The following is an 18170-nucleotide window of genomic DNA, read 5'->3' as shown; positions in this document are numbered from 1 at the left end:
GGGTAAGATGGAGGGTCAGAGAAAAAGAGGAAGACCCCCAATGAGATGGATCAGCCAGGTGGCATCATTGATGGCGTCAAGTGTGGCAGCGGTGGTGGGGTTGTCTCAGGATCGGACATTGTTTCGTCCTGCTGTGCATGGGGTCTCTATGAGTCGGTTCCGACTTGATGGCACCTGACAACAACAGCAACAACAATACTGTAGCATTAATTCCTGGAGTGGGCCTATAGAATGAGCATTTGACCATGTGGTCGTTTTGGACTGCAAAGTTGACAGATTAAACTCACCAGCTGCTCCTCGGAAACCCTATACAAGATCACAGTTAGTCAGACCAGATGGCACTTAACAACAATAACACTTTATCAGGACTTCTGGTGTGGTGCTGTAAAATCAGCACTGAACTGTGAACCATAAGGTCAGCAGTTCAAATCTACCAGCTGCTCCTCAGAAATCCTATACAGGGTGTCTATGATTAGGAATTGACTAGACAGCCCTTAACACCAAACTTAATATACTTTATCAAAAGTGATTTCCTTCTCCAGGGACTGGTCCCTCCTGATACATGTCCAAAATATGAGTGACTAAGCCTTGCTATCCCTGCTTCTAAGTAGCATCAAGGCTGTACAATGATTATTCTTTGCCAACACCTTAATTCAAAGGCATAGACACTTTTTCAGCCTTCCTTATTCATTGTCCAGATTTTGCATGGATAGGAAGTAATTGAAGATACTATCACTTGGGTCAGGCACATCTTAGTTCTCAACCAAGATCGTTGCTCTTTAATACTTTAAAGAGATCGGTTGCAGCAGATTTTCCTAATGCAATACATTGACCTCTTGACTGCTACTAACTTGAGCATTGATTGTAGATTTAAGCAAAATGAAGCTATTGGCAGCATCAGTCTTTTATCCATTTATCATAATGATCCAGTTGTAAGGATTTTTGCTTTCTATGTTGAGGTGCCATCTATACTAAAGCCCATAGCCTTTGATCTTCATCTGTAAGTGCTTCAAGACCTCCATGTAAGCTTGTTCCGCTGCATATAACAGGGTGTCAATGTGTCTCTCAAATTTTGATGCTGTGCTATTCTTCATATAACCCAGACTTTGAGATTATTAACTCTTATATAGATTAAGTGTGGTGAAAGTATATAACCCAGATGCATAGGTTTCCTGCTCTAAACCATACAATATCTTCTTGTTCTATTGGAACAAATGTTTCTTAATTTATGTGCAGCTTAGAAAACTTATTTGTGCTCAAAATTATGTGTTCTGGAATTCCCATAATTTCTAATGTTATTAATAATCTATGATCCACACAGTCAAATACATTTCGATAATCAACAAAATACAGACAAACCTTTTTCTGGCATTTGTTGCTTTCTGCCAAGGTCCATCTAACATCAGTTATGAAATCCTTAGTACCATATCGTCTTCTGAATCCTACTTGAATTTCTGTCAGCCTTCTGTCCAAGTGTAACTGGAGTAATTTTCAAATTATCTTCAACAAAATTTATTTGTGTGTAATACTAATGATGTTTAACATTTTCTTTTCTTTTTTGCATTCTGTTGGATCACATTTCTTTGGAATGGTCACAGATATGGCTTTCTTACAGTTGGTAGACCAGAACTTCCAGATTTGGGGGCATAGATAAATAAGTGTTTTCAATGATGCCTCTGTTTGTTGAAACATATCAATTGATATCCCACCAATTCCTGAAGTGTTATTTCTTTTGCCACTACTCATCTGCAAAGATGTCTGTCAGGACATTTTATAACAGCTAATACATCATTCCATATGCACTGATTATGAATATACTTACAGAATTACCTATTAGGATACTTGCAATCTAAAATTATATTTCTCGACTTTTCCGATGATAAAAATTACATTGGAAGCTAATTAAAACAAAAGCAAATAAATTAAACACATATTTATTATCCCACACTTTGAAATTCTAGAAATGTTTGTTTTAAAAAGCTTCCTTTCTCTCTTATATCCCATGATGCTTATCATAAAGTGATTTGAGAGCACTTGCTTTAAAACTACTAATAATTAATATAAAGGCAAACAGCTTAACAAATCTGCAAAATGACAGGTAGAATTTAACAATACAAGATTAAAAAAAAATAATAATAAGCTAAAGAAACAGCTACAATCAATATTATAGTTAGTTCCTAGACTAAAGTCAGTTACCATTGAGTAGATTCCAACATATGATGACTCCAGAGGTTCAGTGTAGAATACACCTCATTTTAATGGCCATGAACTTTCAGAAGTAGATTGGCAGGTCTTTCTTCAAAGACACATCTGAGTAAATTTGAACCACAAACCTTCAGTGAGTTGCTGTTAGGTGCCATCGAATCAGTACCCACCCATAAAAACCCTATGCACAACAGAACGAAACAATGCCCAGTCCTGGGCTAACTTCAGGATTGTTGCCATGCTTGAATCCATTGATGCTGCCACTTTGCCAATCCATCTCACTGAGGTTCTTCCTCTTTATCTCTGACCCCCTCCCCCATTACCAAACATGATATCCTTCTGCAGCTACTGGTCCCTCCTGACAATATGTCGGAAATAGAAGAGATGAAGTTTGGCCATCCTGGCCTCCAGGAGCACTCTAGCTGCAATTCTTCCAACACAGATTTGCTGGTTCTTTTGGCAGCCCATGGTACTTTCAATATTCTCCTCCAACACCATAATTCAAAAGCATCAATTCTTCTAGTCTTCCTTATTCACTGTCCAGCTTTTGCTTGCATATGAGGTTATTGAAAATACCATAGCTTGGGTCAGGCGCACTTTAGTTCTCAAGCTGACATCTTTGTTCTTCAACACTTTAAAAGGTCTTTTGCAGCATATTTGCTTAATGCAATACGTCATTTGATTTCCTGACTGCTGCTTCCATGAGTGTTGATGGTTGATCCAAGAATGAAGTCGTTGACAACTTCAGTATTTTCTTCACTGGTAAGAATGTTGTTTATTGGTCCAGTAGTGAGGATTTTTGTTTTCTTAATATTGAGATGCAATCCATACTGAAGGCTGTGGTCTTTTATCTTCATCTGTAAGTATTTTAAGTCCTCTTCACTTTCAGCAAGTAAGGGTGTATCATCTGCATATTGCAGGTTGTTAATGAGTCTTCCTTCAATTCTGATGCCATGTTTTTCTTCATATAAACCAGCTTCTCAGATTATTTGCTCAGCATACAGGTTGAATAAGTATGGTGAAAGAATACAACCCTGTTGCACACCTTTCTTAATTTTAAACCATTCAGTGTTCCCATGTTCTATTGTTGTGAGACTGCCTCTTGGTCCATGTACAGATTCCTCATGAGTACAATTTAATGTTCCATAATATTCATACTTTGCAATGTTGTCCATAGCTTGTTGTGATCTATACAATTGAAAACCTTTGCGTAGTCAATAAAGCATAGGTAAAAAACTTTTTGATATTCTCTGCTTTCAGCCAATATCCACCGGACATCAACAATGATATCCCTCATTCTACATCCTCTTCTGAATCCAGCCGGAGCCTCTGGAAGTTCACTGTCAATGTATGCTTGCAGCCATTTCTGTATTACCATTAGTAAAACTTTACTCTCATGGGATACTAAAGATATTTCAGTGAGTAGAGATTACCATTTGCATCACTCAAAGACTCCTAGTCGCTATGCTACGCACCTCTATAATGAGAATAAAATTCCATTCAACTTATTTTCTACAAAATTCCTTACCATTTTCACACTTAAAAATTAAACAAAGGAATAAAATTTATTTATTTTTAATTTAAAAGAAGGCACCAAATTATGTATTTTCAGAAGTAAATATTTATAAACATTTTCCCAAATATTTGATGTTACTTGAAGAAAATTTGAAATTATGATACACATAAAGAATAAATTAAAAATAGCTATAATCCAATTTCCTTTAATAACTGCTTTTAACATTTCACTGAACATATCTCTAGATAGTTTTTAGTCACAGAATCTTGATTATAATTAGTTTATTAACAAGACGTGATTCAACAACATTGTTTTTTATTTCATTGTTTGAGGATATGATAAGACGTATTAAATTTAAAAATTACATTGCTGGGAGATAGAGACAACATTAATACTATTTCATTGTCTACCTCTGTTACAATCACTTTCAAACAATTTATGTAAGAATAATTGTAAATCATTGTTTTAACTACCAGATTTGTATATTTTTAAATCATTGTTTTCACTATCATGTAATCTTAGTTTTGGGAGAATGGTGGCTTTATAGTCTAAGCACTGATATGCTGACCACAAGATTGGTAGTTCAAGCCTGCCAGCCTCTCTGATGGAGAAAGATGAGATTTTTCTGCTCCCACAAATATTTACAGTCTCAGAAACCCTATACCTCAGGGTCACTATGCGTTGGGAACTGACTCAATGGCACTTAATAACACCAGCAATATTACTTCATCTTTATATTGGCTCAGATAGAATTTAGGTTCCAGGGTGGCAGAACAATGAAGAAAACAAACTACTGACTGAAATATTGGAAGCTTGGACCGAGACTTCTAGAAAGACAGTCCTGGTCATTTATCTCTTGAAAATCTTGAAAATCTATAACCAAGGCCAAGTCACATGGAGATCACTAAGGAATGCTGGGCCTCCAGATGCTGAAAGGAACTTTTTCTAGAGCTGGTATTCTACTTTGGACTTGTAGCCTCCCAAACAGTGAGAGAATAAATTTTTGTTTGTTAAAGTCATCCACTTATGGCATTTCTGTTATAGCAGCACTAGAGAACTAAGATACCTTCTAAGCAGGAGACTGAGATTCAATTCCAGGTCAAGGCACCTCCTGCACGGGCAACACCCGTCTATCACTGGGGCTTATTCTGATGCTGGACAGGTTTCAACCAATGAAAACCCTGTGGATCATCAAGGTCTAATCCACAGCCAATCGTGAGTGGGGACTGCACAGGTCTGGATGGGGCTTCATTCATTGTGCATGGGGCCACCATGAGTTGATAACAGCAAACACCAATTATAAATGAACCTCAGGAAGAACTCAGATTCTTAAATAGTAAGAATTTTTTTCACCTTTCTTGTACATAAAAATAATCATCTTCATGAATTTTATCATCAAAACGCTATCCTCCAGAGGCCTTCTACCAATGAATGTCACACAGTTCTGAATTTGTTGCATTTTCTGGGATGGAGTGATAGTCATCAGGTAAAAAATATATGGAGTGTACTGGAGTGACACTATAGGATAAGCAATGGACTTCGACCTGTAAGATTAGTGGTTCAAACTCATCAGCAACTTCCTGGAAACCCTATACAGGGTTGTTATCAGTCAGAACCACTTGATGGTACTTAACAAAAATAATTAGGGGATTATTCAAGGGTAAGTGGAAAAGGCACTAAATCTTTATCTTAAACTCTACACAGCATTGCTAGAGCTGGCTGTGGAGCAAGTAGTACTTCTGTCTTAATACAGATACAGATTTGGGCCTCTATTTTATAGTTCCCCTTTAAGTCCATTTTTTGCTTTTTTGTGTATATATTTTTGTATATGTTCCATTGGGAAACAGAATGTCTCACCCTTTCTAGATCTTTTCCCCTTCATTGTTTTACATATGTTTTTCTGCTTTCATAACATCAGAGGCAGTCATGTCACTCTGACCATGGTGACGCCATGTGCAACAATAAATCTTTGATCCTGCACCATTTTCATGGCTAGTGTACTCAAGTCCAAAGTTGCAGCCACTGTTCATTTTGAGAGTCTTCCAAGCCCTGTATCAGAAAACACTATGCTGTAATCCATTACATTTTCATTGATAACTTTCAGAAGTAGCTATCCAGGCCTTTCTTCCTGTTTCTTTCTTAGAGAGGAAGTTGCATTGAAGCCAGTTCACCATGGGAGATCCTACTGGTATTAGAAATACCAGTAGCATAGTTTTCAACATCATGACATGCGAGGTACTGCAGCATGAAGGCCTTATAGAGAGCTGGTGGCTTTTCTTGCTGTTTTTTTTAGTTCACTTTCTATCATGAGTGGCTTTCTTTTTAATTATTCCTATCTTTTACTCTTGCTGATTAACTACGCAGCTTTCTAAAGTCCTCTTGATGGAAGGAAGACTTAGAGATCTCTCTACAGCTTTAAACCACTATGTGAGTTAATCTGCTGTGAGTATTTTAAGAGAAAATCCCAGGTTTCTCCTTGTTGTCTCTCTCCCACCTTTCCATCAACAATGTTCCCTGAAGTCTTATATTCTATCAAGTTGTCTGTTTGATAATTCCTTGTAAATTAACATGATGATGTTGTTAAGTACTGTTTAGTCAGGTCCAACTCACAGCGACCCTGTGTAGAGTTTCTGAGGCTTTATATCTTTGAGGGAGCAGAAAGCCTCATCCTTCTTCTGTGGAGTGATTGGTGGGCTCAAACCGTGGACCTTATGGTTTACAGTCCAGTGCTTATCTTATGGAGTCACCACACTTCCTATGTTAGCATTGTTGTTGTTGTTAAGTACCATCAAGTCGGTTCCGACCCATAGCAACCCTTTATAGGGTTTCCCAGGAGCAGCTAGTGTGCTTGAACCACCGATCTTACAGTTCAGATGGCTTTGCAGTCTGACGTATTAACCCACAGAGCCACACCAGGACTCCTAAGTTAGCATACATGTCTATAAAATAATAATATAGATGTAAAATAATGTAATAAGAATTATCAGATAATTTTAATAGCATTGTGAAGTGAATTCTCACAATGTTTCAGGGAAGCTTGTATTTGCATTTAGGAAGCATTCATTTGTCTTTCTGTGGTCTAGTGGTTAATCACTGGACTGCTAACAGAAAGGTGGGTGGTTCCAGACCACCAGCTACTCTGCAGAAGAAAGATGTGGCAGTCTGCTTCTGTAAGATCACAGCGGCAGTTTTACTCTTTCCTATCGCATCATTTTGAGTCCTAGTGAACTCAGTGATAGTGGATTTGGTTCATTGCATTTCTCAGGGACTGTTCTTGAGTCATATAAAAATGTTGCATCAAGGGGAGTTGATGTTGCTGCTGATAAGTACTGTCAAGTGAGTTCCGATTCATAAAGATCCGGTATAGGGTTTCTGGTGAGATGCTGCTAGTCAGCAGTCCAGTCCTTATTTTACAGTGACATGCCAGGACTCGAGGGAAAGTGGATAGCACAATCTTAAAAATGAGTACTAAATTCTTGACCCCTGACATTTAATGAGTCTACCAGCTGTTCCAAGGAGCTCTGGTAGCATAGTGGTTACAAATTGGGCTGCTAACCTCAAGGTCGGCAGTTCGAAACTACCAGCTCTTCTGCTGAAGAAAAAACTGAGGCTTTCTGCTCCGGTAAAGATTTGCAGCTTCAGAAACTACCAGCTGTTTCACAGGAGATAGACAAGGCTTTCTGCTCCCATAAAGATGTGCAGGGTCACTATATCTCTGAACCAACTTCATGGTACTTAAAAACAACAACCAGCTGTTCCAGAAACTTCTTGGGAGTTTCAAACCCTTCTAAGTAAGATAAGTTCCATACACCATTGCTGCTTATACACGGGGGCCTCAAAATTGTTTTTGAAACATTTAATTATCTTTTAATTAAATGTTTCCATGAACTTTTTGAAGTCCCCTCATATGTGCCCAGTTTCTCCATCAACTTTGAATGAACAAGCCAAATTAAGGCCCAATGTGAAGAAATTGAACCTCTAGTTAAAAACATATAAAATAAAAACCATAAAAACTAAAGCAGGATCTACAAGATGGGGAAAATGCACCAGACAAGGTTAACAGGTGATAAGAAAGATTTTGATTCAAAACAAAGTTACAAGGGAGGAGACAGGGTCAAGCGAGGGAAGGAAGAAACTCAACTGTAGGGGGAGGGGAGCATTACTGTGAGGGAGAGAGAGACCCCAGTGGTGGTGTCTGGATTCCAATTCACAGAGACCCTGGACTGTGAGACTTTTAAAAGAAAGCTAAGGTGATGGGGGCAGTGCTGGTTGTCTGGGAGAATAATGTACTGATGTTCCATTTGGGGTTAGTTTGCTAGAGAGGTTTTCATTTTTTTTTTGTTATAAGATTGTCTGGATCCTGGGATAACAGATAAATAGGAGAGGGAGATATGCCAAGGGAAACTAAAGTTATTCAAACAGAGCATCATTAAGTCAGTTCCCTTGCAAGTAAATCCTGAAATTTTCCAGAACGTAGAAGGGTTAGCAGTTCCTGGGTAGCACAGTCAGTATACTGGGCTGCTAACCAAAAGATTGGAAGTTTGAATCCACTCTGCGACACCTCTGTAGAAAAGCCTGGCAAACTACTTCTGAGAAATTAATCATAGAAAACTCTATGGAGCACATTTCTACTCTGACGTACAGACCAGAATTGGAATCAACTAGATGGAAACTGGTTTCTGGTTTAAAAGTGTTAGGGGATTTCTTTTACAATGTGCTGAAGTAAAATTCAACTTTTCATCAGGGATATCAGGATTTTCCTAAATCAGAGACAGTTATAACTGTGTGTAAGTAAAGAAATAGGTCCATGTAACTCACACATCTCATAGTAAAATAAACTATATTTTATGTACAAAGAAAAATGATAAAGTAAAATAATAATCTGAGAAACATCTAAACATCATTTCATACAACTTAAACCCCTCTTTGCTTGAAGTCATATAACAACAATGATTAACATAGATTGGAGACTGTGGAGCTATAACTACAGGGACTTTATTATTTAGATAAATCATATTTTTAATACTTCTTATAATTGTAAACATATTATCAGAAAAAATCTAATTAGAAATCAGAACATATGAATTTTTATGACATTTTAACCAATTTGAATCACTTTCTAGCTTAAATTATTTTCAGTATGAAGCAAAGAAAATCCAAAGGTAACTTCCTAATATGATTAGCTTTTACCCTGAATTTCTGAAATGTGCAATACTTTATGGAAGTGAATCAAGACAATCTTTTTTGTTTTAAGACTGGGAAAGGTGTAAATTGCTTGGAAATCTTGAAACATGAATTATGCCAATCAGACCTTTGGGAAATATCTCTCCATCAAAAAAGCTTAATTCAAACTGATCCTTTGGTGAACTATGAGTCTCATTGCTTAGTAAGTATAATGGGATAGTTTTTGTACAGAAGCTTTTGTCAAAACACTGTGGACATACTGCAGAGCTTTTTAAAGCTGAGATTTGTAAGAGAATGAAGAACGTGCTGGCTGGAGGGGAAAAAAGGAAAACTTTTGTGAACTTGGGTTGCTGTCTTTTGTCCTTGGAGTTTAGCTGAATTTTGAAACATATATTTTCAGATCTGTTTTAAAGCAAGAAATCTGGAGATTTTTTTAGCTTGTGAAGAACTACAGCCTTGTCGTTGTTGTTGTTAAGTGCTATCTAGTCAGTTCCGACCCATAATGACCCTGTATAGGGTTTCAGAGGAGCAGCTGGTGAGATTGACCCACCAACCTTACAGTTCAAACTGAATTTGCAGTTCAGTGACTTAATCCACAGTGCCACACCAGGACAGAGTTAATTTCATTTTATGCCTAGGTTTAAGTGTTCAGATAACAATTTTTCTTGAGTACATCATTCACCTTTGAAAACTGAACTACTGGAGTTATAAACTGAGTATATTAAAAAGTTGGATTGGGGGCATTTCTTTTGCAAGAGGACATCCCTTAATGATCGCCTCATTGTGATGTCATACACAGAGCCTCTGACTGTAAGATTTCCTATCTGCAATAGTCTCCTCCCTGTCATCCATAGGCCTGGTGTGCAGATGTGATACAAGGCTGCTATTGTCACTCTTGCTTATGGGAGGAGATTCTTTAGTTCTCTGTGCCCTATAAAAGGTTACTGCATGGAGACAAAACCATGAAAACTCATCATGGCCTCTGTGATTTCCAACACCTGAGTCATCTATGTTTGTCTTGTGTTTACTTTTTCTTTGAGACTTAATAATTTGTATAATAGTTATTTCTTTAAAGATGGAGTCTCTTTTCTCCCCTATATCAGTTCTTCTTGGAAGGAACACAATTCTAATTTTACAAAAGTTGTAGTCAGGCAAAGAAGTATAGAAACAGAGTAGGAAGTAGAACTTCTTTTCTCTAAGACTGGAAACAGTTTATCATTGGGAAAATTCCAGAAGTTTCAAGAGCTCACGTCATCATTCCACTCTGTTTCAATAGACCAGGGAACTTATTCCTCATGTCTTGAGTGAATAAAATAAACTGAAAGGCTGTGAAATAGATGGAAACTGGCTTCTGGTTTAAAAGAGTTAGTGGATTTATTTTACAATGTGCTGAAGTAAAATTCAACTTTTCATCAAGGGTATCAGGCTTTTCCTAAATCAGAGATAGTTATAACTGATGCAGTGTGTAAATAAAGAAATAGGTCCATATAACTGAAACATCTCATAGTAAAATAAGCATTCCATCTGGATAAAGTAAAATCTTTTTATACTTTTCTACTGTAAATACTGTCCCAAAAGGCATGAATTCTATATCTCTTACCATAACTCCAAAATAAAATCTATTTTCACTTGAACAGAATGTAGAACGAAGTGCAGAAGCAATAGAATTGTCCCTGTGGTATCTCTACACTATAATTTTTAGAGAAACAGGCTTCACAGTTTCTCTTTCCCAGCTCCTTCCTTGGAGAAATCTAAAGTGTGTCTTTGAGTGACAAGAGCAGAGTTAAGAAGTTCCCTCAGTACTGGACTGCTCAGGAACCAAAACATTTTCAATCATGTTGTTGTTGTTATTAAATGCTATGAAGTCGATTCTGATTCACAGAGACCCTGATTATGCTTTCCATGTAGTGGTTGGTGGGTCTGAACCACCAACCTTGTGATTAGTGGTGGTGGTGGTGGTTATGTGCCGTGGAGTCAGTTCTGACTCATAACAACCCTGTACAGGGTTTATGAGGCTGTAAATCTTTATGGGCACAGAAAGCTCCAGTGGTTATCCTACAGTGCCAAACCAGGACTCCATTTCCCATCATGCCTGCTACTTATTTTGAAAACAGATTCTGATGACTCACTGCTCTGGGTGTATGTGACCAATAGTAAATATGCATTACAGTTGTCAAATGCTACTGACCAACTGCTGCTTTCAAAGCTTTGTTTTTACATGTAATAACTATGCATAGTAGCTATGCCACTGGTGTTTCAAATAACAGCAGGATCACCCATGATGGAGTTTTTAGTTGTATTTTCAGACTAAGACTAAGCATAAAGGTATGGTGATATATTTCCAAAAAAGTAATGAGTGAAAACCCTACATATCATAGAATATTGTCCCACGAGGGACAGATTACTAGATAGATAGGACATCATGTTCGGTAAAGTAGAGGGAAGCCCTCAATTATATGGATTCAGACCATGGCCACAACAATGGGTACAAGCTTACCAACGATCATGAAAATGATGCAGCAACAAGTAACATTTTGTTCTGTTACACATGACAGCAACTAACAACAACTTGCATTATACAAAGCTATTTAAGTTATTATTTTTTTCCAGAAACAATGTCTACTACATCCCTTTAGTCAATGTAGACTAGGAACAGAAATGTAGCAATGAAGAGAGACCTTAGTCATGCTACCTCTTGCTATCACTTTATTAACAATTCTGGCATTGTAGGATAAACACTACACGGCTAATCACAAGGGCAGCAGTTTAAACTCACCAGTCACTCCTAGAGAGTAAGATGAAGCTTTCTGCGCCTGTAAAGTTAGATTTATTGTCTTGAGAACACTGTGTAAAGTCACTGTGAGTCCGAATAAACTCACTCATAGTGAGATTTTTTTTTTTTTTTTTTTGAGACTCACTATGACTTTCTTAACAATGATACTGTTGTTGCTATTGGCTGCCATTGACTCAGTTCCAATCCATTGCAACCTTATGCATAACAGAAGGAAACACTGCCCAGTCCTGAGCCATTCTCATGCTCGTTGTTAAGCTTGAGCCCATTGGTGGTGCCACTGTGCTAATCCATCTCATCTCATTGGGGTTCTTCCTTTTTGTTGCTGAACCTCCACTTTATTTAGCATGATGTCCTTCAAGGACTGGTCCCTCTGATAATCTATCTGAAATGTGAGATAATACGCCCTGGCTACTAAGGAGCATTATGACTTTTTTCTTCCTACACAGATTTGTAGCAGCCCGTGGTACTTTTAATATTCTCCACCAAACCATAACTCAAATGTATCTATTTTCTACTGTTTTCTGTATTCATTATCCAAATTTAATATGAATACAAAGCTACTGAAAATACCAACACTTGGGTCAGGCACACCTTAGTTTCCACATGACATCTTTGCTCTTGAACACTTTAAAGAGTTCTTGTACAACAGGTTTGCCTAATGCAGTATGTCATCTGATTTCTTGACTGCTGTCTTCATGAACAAAATGAAGTCTTTGACAACTTCAATCTTTTCTTCATTTATCATAATGTTATTTATTGGTTATTTATTTATTGTAAGGATTTATTAATTTTTTTTTTTTTAACATTGAGATGCAACCTATACAGAAGTCCTGGTGTGATGCTGTGGTCTTTGATCTTTTCAACAGTAAGTATTTTAAGACCTCTTCAATTTCAGCAAGCAAGGTTGTATCATCTGCATATCACAGGTTGTTAATGAGTCTTCTTCAAATCTGATTCCATGTTCTTCATCATATAATCCATCTTTTCAAATTATTTGCTTAGCATACAGATTGGATAAGTATGCTAAAAGAATGCAACCCCGGAGCACACCTTTCAGGATTTTAAACCATTCAGCGTGCCCTTGTGCAGTTCCAATGACTGCCTCTAGATCTATGTACAGGTTCTTATGAGTACAATTAAGTGTTCCAGAATACACATTCTCCAGAATGTTGTCCAAAGCTTGTCAGGATCCACAATGCTATTCTGGTTCTTTCTTGTATTCTCCGAATACATTTTCTCAGTAAATCATGTATGTGTATTTGTAATACTGCATTATTTTCTTAATCAGTCATCTGTATTTTAGATACAAATTGGCACTTACTTTTAGCTACTTAACACTTTGCTTTAGTCGGCAGATGAATGTTAAATACATGAAGGGGTTTTGCAACCATTCTAACCTGAATTTCAATCCAGACTCTAATATTCACCAACTGCTTGCTATTTATAAACCTCCGTTTCCACATCTAGAAAATGGGTATGATAGCCTTTATCATATAAGGCAATTAATTGGAAGGATTTAAATAAAATAAAAAGTATATAAAGTATTATGTGCCCAATACAAAGAGGATGCACAATGGATGTGCTAGCTATTATCTTGTGTGTTTGTCTAAAGGACTCTCCAGTAGCAAGTGGTGCATTGGGACATTTGTGAGTTTCTTCCTAACCACTGATACAGAAACATTTTATTCCATCCAGATGGCAAAATCTACAACATATAAAGGTAGTAAGGATAGGCAGTTTTTGAAGTGATAGTGGTTAAAAACTTCCCAAGTATAGTCCTAAGCAGTATAATGTAAGTATAAGGCTAGATCCTGTCTTACTCACAAGTTAGATATGTCATTAAATATGGATTTTTTGCATTAATTTTAATGTATTACACACTAAAATATTTATCTTAATTACTTAGTTTAATGGTGCTACTTTAGATTGTTTATATTAAGTGAATGTCTCACTCTCCTCAGCCTAAGCCCCACCCTGGCTCCTGAATCTTAGGATCCTCTCTCTCCTCACCTAGCATATTTAGAATACTGTGACCTCCTACTTTCCTGTTATCACCTGGTTTCCATCATTTTATGATGAATATCCCAGGGACCACTATAAATTTATCACATCCACCATTGCCATCTCAGTAATCACCAGCATATCCTCCTGTTCTAAGAAAGTAAGTGGAATTTTAGTTCAAATGATGGTACTTAATGTGTTGCCCTGATGGCAAAATGTTGAAACAAGTGCTCAGTTGTTAACCAAGAGACTGGATGTTAGAACCCACCCAATGGCTCAGTGAAAGGCAAGAACTGGGAATCTGTTCTTGCAGAGATTGCAGCCTAGAAAAGTCTCTGGGATAGCTCTACTCTGTCACATGGGATTGCTATGAAGAATCGACTCTGTGGCACCCAACAACAAAAATAACAGTATGAGTCAATGATTCCATGCACACATTCCTCATCTCTATTGAATTATGTACTAAGAAGAAACTCCATCCTAATCCTCTATGACATTTAGGAGCACTAAATAGTCAATAATCTTCCATTCTCCGGGACATTTCACAGTTTATTAAATATCAAGTTACAGTTCATTGTATCTTGTCCTATGGGGAGCTGGACTATGAATTGTAATGAAAGTAATGAAATATTTAATTAGATCTCATCTTTAGAGAAGATTAACCTTTTGGAAGAAAACTAACACAACACAAAATGTTTTCGATCATTCAGCTTTATCATAAGTCTTAGAGTCATAATTTATAGTTCTCATCCCCATTTAACAAGTTAAGAAATTTTGAGTGACAGAATGATTGATTGATTTATAAAGAATCCCAATGAAAATTAGAGTCAAAGCTATAAAGAGTATCTACAGCAAGACATAATTTTTACAGCTGAGTTTTTAGTTCTTTTCCCAGTATAGCCTATTGTTGTTGTTGTTATGTGCCGTGGAGTCGGTCTCAACTCATAGCGACCCTGTACAGGGTTTCCAAGGCTGTAAATCTTTACGGGAGCAGAATGCCTCATCTTTCTCTTGCGGAGCAGCTGGTAGTTTCGAACTGCTGACCTTGCAACTCGCAGCCCGATTTGTAACCACTATGCTTCCAGAGCTCCTATAAGGACATATTGCATTAGACAAATCTGCTGCACAAGCCCTTTTTAAAGTGTTGAAGAGCAAAGATGTCAGCTTGAGAACTAAGATGTGCTTGACCGAAGCCTTGGTATTTTCAATAATCTCATATGCATACGAAAGCTGGACAGTGAATAAGGAAGACCGTAGAAGAATTGATGCATTTGAGTTATGGTATTGGAGGAGCATATTGAAAGTACCATGGGCTGCCAAAAGAACAAACAGATCTGTGTTGGAAGAAGTGCAGCCAGAGTGTCTTTGGAGGCCAGATGGCCAAACTTTGTCTCTCATACTTCCGACATATTGTCAGGAGGGACCAGTCACTGAAGAAGGATATCATGTTTGGTAAGGTTGAGGGTCAGGGAAAAAGAGGAAGATCCCTAATGAGATGGATTGGCAAAGTGGCAGCATCGGTGGGCTCAAGTGTGGCAACAATAGTGAGGTTCGCCCAGGATTGGGTAGTGTTTCGTGCTGCTTTGCATATGGTCGCTATGAGTCAGTACTGACTCAATGGCACCTAACAACAACAACAATAACAATACTTGGGTTTTATAATAAAAGGTAGGCCTTTGAAATACCTAAAACAACCATAGAAAGAACAATGTAAAAAGGAAATTATACCACACTTTTCTGAAGAAAACAAAATAGTAATAATAATAAAGTAAAAAGTTAAAGACACTCTAAATATACATTATAGAGTTGTAACTATAAAACAGCCTGCTTAAAACACAGGTTAGATTATGTCAATATATTAAGCAAATCTCTGGATTACCCCTTGTAGTTAAAACTCTCACCATTTACTGTCAGTATGTCATACTGTGGGGGCTTGCATGTTGCTGTGAAGCTGGAAGATTTAAAGTATTAAAAAGCAGAGATGCCACTTTTAGGACTAAGGTGCACCTGACCTAAGCCATGGTATTTTCAATTGTCTCATATATATGAGAAAGCGGAACAGTGATTAAGGAAGACAGTAGAATAATTGATGCTTTTGAATTATGGTGTTGGTGAAGAATACTGAATATGCCAAGGACTGCTAAAAGAATAAACAAATCTGCTCTGGAAGAAGTGTAGTCAGAATGCTCCTTAGAAGCATTGTCTCACATACTTTGTTCATGTAATCAGGAGGGACCTGTCCCTGGAAGAAGACACCACGTTTGGTAAAGAAAAGGGTCAGGAAGAAAAAGAAAGACCCTCAATGTCTTGGATTGACACTACCACTTCAACAATGGGCTCAAACATAGCAATGATTGTGAGGAATGTGTAGGACTAGGCAGTGTTTTGTTCTGCTGTGCATAGAGTCTGAACCGCCTCAACAGCACCTAACAGTTTAACTCCCATTCATTTATCTATTCATTTAAAAAATATTAATTGACCATTTCCTATGTGCAATGCACATAAAACAGATCAAGTTTATAGTCCAGAAAGGGATATTAATGCAAATAAATTAGTATAATACAGATTAGGAGGAGTTATGGCTATAGGCTGTACAACTAGAGCAAAAACGAGGCAGGAAGAATGTCTAGGGATTTCCAGACTAATGTTTTATAAATTTCAGAGTTGTTCTAATGTCTGCCTGGAATGCACTCGCTCTATGTACATTAAAAAACATAAGCATCCTCTAGTACTCTAAGAGTGCTGACCTGGATGGCCTCCCAGAACTGTGACCCAGCCACAGCCAACATCTTTGTCGTCTCCCTGGAAATTCTTTAGCCTAGTAGGAAAGCTGCCTGAGGCTCCGTGGGCAAAAGGCTATAGCAGGAGCCAATGATTCTCATGATGTATGGTGACAAGGCATGTCTGCTTTCCCTGAATTGGACAAGACTTTCAAGTGGGTGGGGACCATCCATGAAGCAGCTGGCACAGTATACAAAGACCTGAGGTACAAGCTCTCCTTTGAGTTCTCCAATGGCTACCCTTACAAGGTATCCACAGTGAAATTCCTCACACCCTCCTACCATTCCAATGTGGACACTCAGGGCAACATCTGCCTAGACATACTGAAAGACAAGTGGTCCACCCTCTATGATGTCAGGACCATCCTCCTCTCTATCCAGAACCTGTTGGGAGAACCCAATGCTGATAGTCCTTGGAACACATGCTGCTGAACTCTGGAAAACCCCCACACCATTTAAGAAATACCTGCAGGAAATCTACTCCAAATAAGTCTCCAGTCAAGAGCCCTGAACCCATCTGTCCAGATTTTCCTTATGTTGTCTATTTTTTTTCCTTAGATTGTCTGTCAATTCCTTAATTCCTGTATAGGACTCTGTATTTTAAACTGTGCCATCATTTTGTTTTTAAATTAACTCTCCTTTTAAGCCCTGATGATAAAAATATTAAATAAATAAATTTTGGATTTCAAGACAGAAAAAAATATATATATATTTGTTGTTGTTGTTAGGTGCCATCGAGTTAGTACCAACTCATAGCGACCTTATGCACAGAAGAACGAAACACTGCCCGATCCTAGGCCAACCTCACTATTGTTGCCACACTTGAGTCCATCGATGCTGCCACTTGGCTGATCCATCTCGTTGGGGCTCTTCCTCTTTTACTCTGACCTTCCACCTTACCAAACATGATATCCTTCTCCAGCAACTGGTCCCTCCTGACAACATGTCCAAAGTATGAGAGACTAAGTTTGGCCATCTTTGCCTCCAAGGACCACTCTGGCTGAACTTCTTCCAAAACGGATCTTCAAAGCTATGGCACTTTCAATATTCTCCTCCAACACCATAACTAAAAAAGCATCAATACTTCTACAGTCTTCCATATTTACTGTCCAACTTTTGCATGACTATAGGTTATTGAAAAGATCATGGCTTGGGTCAGGCGCACCTTAGTCTTCAAGCTGACATCTTTTCTCTTCAACACTTTAAAAAGGGCTTGTGCAGCAGATTTGCCTAATGCAATACACCATTTGATCTCTTGACTGCAGCTTCCATGAGTGTTGATAGTTGATCCAAGAAGAATGAAATCCTTAACAACTTCAATCTTTTCTCCATTGATAAGAGTGTTGTTTATTGGTCCAGTGGTGATGATTTTTGTTTTCTTAACACTAAGATGTAATCCATACAGAAGGCTGTGCTCTTTGATCTTCAGCAGTAAATGTTTTAAGTCCTCTTCACTTCCAGAAAGCAAGATTGTATCATCTGTGTATTGCAGGTTGTTAATGAGTCTTCCTCCAATCCTGATGCCACGTTTTCTTCATAGAACCTAGCTTCTCAGATGATTTGCTCAGCATACAGGTTGAATAAGTATGGTGAAAGAACACAATTTATCGCACATCTTTCTTAATTTTAAAACATTCAGTGTTGCCATGTTCTGTTCAAACAACTGCCTCTTTGTCCATGTACAGATTCC

The 18170-nt window shown here is 37.8% G+C and overlaps 1 protein-coding gene and 1 pseudogene across 1 annotated transcript in view; both read left to right on the top strand.

The window, feature by feature from the left end:
- GRIK1 (glutamate receptor, ionotropic, kainate 1) overlaps positions 1 to 18170 on the top strand; it is an 828690-nt gene that overhangs the window by 478134 nt on the left and 332386 nt on the right. The gene's annotated exons all lie outside the window — the stretch shown is intronic.
- On the top strand, positions 16452 to 16991 carry LOC102815561 (annotated as a pseudogene).

The sequence above is a fragment of the Chrysochloris asiatica genome, unplaced genomic scaffold, assembly GCF_000296735.1.
Source record: "Chrysochloris asiatica unplaced genomic scaffold, ChrAsi1.0 scaffold00049, whole genome shotgun sequence".
NCBI lineage: Eukaryota > Metazoa > Chordata > Mammalia > Afrosoricida > Chrysochloridae > Chrysochloris > Chrysochloris asiatica.
Note: the sequence above shows the minus strand (reverse complement) of the source record. Positions and strands in the feature narration are given on the sequence as shown.